The sequence below is a fragment of the Gigantopelta aegis genome, chromosome 10, assembly GCF_016097555.1.
Source record: "Gigantopelta aegis isolate Gae_Host chromosome 10, Gae_host_genome, whole genome shotgun sequence".
NCBI lineage: Eukaryota > Metazoa > Mollusca > Gastropoda > Neomphalida > Peltospiridae > Gigantopelta > Gigantopelta aegis.
This window is the reverse complement of record NC_054708.1, coordinates 90,517,410-90,521,507: the sequence shown is the minus strand read 5'-3', so window position 1 is coordinate 90,521,507 and position 4,098 is coordinate 90,517,410.

Sequence of the window (4,098 nt, the reverse complement as noted above, 5' to 3'; positions counted from 1 at the left end):
TCGACCTGGTCAACGTCCCGTTACGACCCCACGCCAAAATCGGCAGATTCGACGACACCACCTCCGTGACCGGTTCAGAACTGCGACGATGACAGCAAGCAACACGATAGGACGTCATGGAAGGCCTATCCATCCGATGATGGTCATCTGTCGACTCAGAACGGCTGGACTCAGATGCAGACGCCCGTACAATAGTAACATCATGACACCGCGACATCGTGCTGCGAGACTACAGTATTAAAAAATATCTGTTTTGCGTTTTCATTGTGTGTCAGTATATTTCGTGGTGGATATGTCACCTCACGCTGATGACAAATTAAAACTGAGAACTTGGATATTTCCCAATGAAGACTCCATCGTCTACGCCCCGAGAGTATAAATAGCAGCCCAATTTCAAAGCCACGTCAAAATATCCCAAGTCATCAAGAAGAACTTGTCTTTTCTTCGGTTCTTGTTGTATGGAAAATCAACGAAGCAGACAAATCTACTCTTGAAACACATTACCACGGATCAGTTGAAAACCTTGACCTTCATTATTGTCAATATATTGTATGGTGACGTTCCACTCTCCAAACAGACATTTGAAAAGTTGAAAAAACACAAAAAAGTATTATGTGTGTTGGGTGACAAGACGGTTTCTGTCAAGAAGAAGAAAAAGGTGTTACGAGCTGAAATCATCGTGCTCGTGTTACAGAGTATAGCACCCTTATTAAAAACAGTATAATGCAACACGTGACAAAAAACATTCTGGTGCCTGAAGAAAAATATATACGACTACTAAAAGGACAAGTGATGGATGCCACACAACCCGAACAAATTCAAGATGGAAAAGGGCAAACACCTCCCATTGAGTCCAAACCCATGGCTGATGTGAAAAAGATGACAAAAAAGATGCTGAACCCAGAGAATTCAATAAAGATGGAACCAATAATACAGAGACAGAAGCGGCCAACGGGAATACCACAATGAAAGAACAAAAAATAATTTAAATGGAAGTAATTGTAAAGTGGAATAAAGGTCTGCTCCTTAACCCTTATCTCCACTGGCTTGAAACGGGAGCAAATAAATGATTTGAAAAATGTATTTGTTGTTATGTTGTATTGATGTTGTAGTAAAAACAGAACGCAGTGCAATACCTCCCAACCGACCATCGATTCGAGCGGGACTTGTGTGGGCTAGCGAAATTTTGGGTTGTTTTTCATTTATTTCTAATTACAATCTCTGGTCTCTATACAACTACACATGCAATGGACACACACTGGGTTACATCGAGTCAGTCAGTACTGTGAAAGTTCATCTGCAGCATAGAATCTGACATTTCTTGTGACTGGATCAGCGTTCAGAGCACATTCTAACTGTAAAGTGTTCATGGTTCTGCATACAAGATGTTCCTGGCTCCGTCGATTTGAAGCAGAAGGTTATCTTCCGAGTAGATCAAACAGTTGACCGTTTCTGGTAAGGCTTTTTTAAACTGTAAGTCCAGTTGTAGATTACCCTTTTTTATAAGATCCAGGTATCCGTCCTTCAAGTGGTAAGGTTCCAAGGTGAATTGATACAGAGCATAACCACTCGAGAAATCCTCTCTAGACACATCCAGTCCTATAGATTCTCTTCCTTCGAATAGACTGTTGTAGGCTGAGATGTACTGGTTGCTGCCCACGTGTAGAGGTTGAGCTGGTGGCGATTCTCCATTCCAGGGTTCCCACTCTTTATAAGGTTGTTTTTTTCATGACTTTTTAAGGACTTTTCAGGACTTGAGATAGATATTTTTAAGGACCATCCGTATGAAATTTTGCATGCTGCAACCATGCAAGGATGCTGGAATCATCTACTGACCATCGAAAAGTTAATGAATCATGGAGAATTCAGCAACAAAGGATCACAAAAAACATACAGTTATTAAGCCTCACCATTGACGGTAGAACAAAACATAGAATGATGGGTACATGTTTATTGAAATTGAAACATTTAGTAAGAACAGATGTAGATTTTTCCCTAGGCCATTATAGCATGGTGCGGCACCATGCCTTGATATATCCGCGCCACCCTTCCACCAAGGAAATGTATAACCATGCTGTCCCCAGGCTAAAACAAGCCTTGCCCCAATGGTTTTGTAAATTATCTTTGTAAAACTGCAGAAAATTATATTTTATTAAAATATTTCCCAACCCCACCATTAAACACCATAATTAGACTTAATTAAATCAATTTAAATAATAATTGTATAAATTTCCTTTACGAAAATAATGTTCCCTGAAAATGCTCGAAAGTCAACAGAATGCCTCAATATAGTTCAATTTACAAACCCCTACCTAAATCCTAGGGAACACACTAAGATGAACAGCATCAGTTGATTCCAAATTGATGCAACTGCACAATTAGTAAAATTTGTGAAATAAATGTAACACAACTGAATCAAATTATCACCATCAGGTTACATACCAGGTAATGTGTTTTTCTGACAAATGGTCAGGAAGTGGTTGAAGAAAGAACAATCATGATGGGATTAACCAAGTTGTTTGGTCTTGTAGTCAATATCTGAAAGAGGTAATTTTAAGTCTGCCTTTTTTTCATCTGCAGAACGCCTCATGGCATTGGACTTTACAATAAGTGAGTGGCTAGTTGCACCCTGAGTTTTCTCTGCCTGATCTGCAAAACTAACAGCAGATTTCTCCAGTGCACAGATGTCAGAGTCAAGAGTCTTGCATTTTTTTCTGAGCAGGTCAATTTCATCTGTTGCAGCTTTTCGTTTCAGATTTATCACTTCTGACACTTCTTACGTTTTTCTTCCTCTAAATATTGATGGTACCTGTGTCGTGCACCCGACACTGAACAGAGGAGCTGTTTGGTCATGTTAACATTAAAAATACCACCAACATATGACAAATAGTCAGAAATTGTCCGCAATGCAACATTCATGCCCCCAGACATGTTTTCCATTTCAATTTGCCTGTTAACGGAGAAGCCCCTCTCCACTGAGGCTTGCCCATGGGAAAGAAGCAACATTTTTCTGATCTCTTTACACAATCTGCCATATCTTTTGTTTGTGCCCATGGTTTCATACAACAAGGTGTCCACCCTACCCTCTTCAACATCATAATCTCGGAACCTAGCCAAATCATCACCACTGACAACATCCCTCAAAAATTCACTGTACATGTGGTTCAAATTATCAACATCGTCTTCATGAACACGATTCAACTTCACCAGTAACTCCAATAATCTTCTCATTTTCAATTTGGAACTTTCACCCTGTTTGACTATGAGTCTGGGGTCTAAGCATGACAAGTTGCGAGCAATGGAATATTTCAACGGGGACCTCTCATTGACTTTTTCGACCAACTTAACCAAAAGCTTCTTACACTGGTCTCTAAATTCAAATGCCCGAAGCTCACTGATGGCTTTAGATGATTTAAGTTTCTTTAGCTCACTTGCTGCTTTATACCCAATCTGAATGTTTTTGTTGTTCAGGGTGTTTTTCGACAAATCAATTTTAAGTAGTTCATTAACAGACTGAGCAGCTTCAAGCACTCCACCTTCGATAAACCTTTCCATCAAATTTCTCATCAGCTTCTCCAAATCGCTAACAAGAAAAGGGATCATGACTTTGTCCGTTTGATATTGCTTAAGAAAAGGCTCAACTTCTCTACTGACAGAGTTAAAAAATGAAAGTTTGGCAATTATCAATGGGTCCTTCGTGGCACCACTAACAACTGAATAAGAATTGTTAGCAGGACGTGAAACCTTCTTTTTATCAACTGCTGTGACATAGGTTTTCATACTCTCCCAGATACTGATGGCACGACTGGAAACAGGGCCATTTTCAAGCCACCTGTGCTTGCAAAATTTCAGAGGGAAATCTGAGCTCTCTGTGACCTTTGCATAGTCCTCCCTTCGAGCAGGGCAGTCTTTGAACAGATGGTACATACTGGATAAAAGATCATCCACTTTCCAACCTGTTTCACGACATCCTGCCTGAAAGGCACCGTGCAAAATATGAAGTCCACAACTCCCAAGGTTTATCAATTCCGAGTCCTGGTATTCTTTTATCTGATTACTGAATTTGTCAAAAAATGACCAATTGACACTTGGCCCATC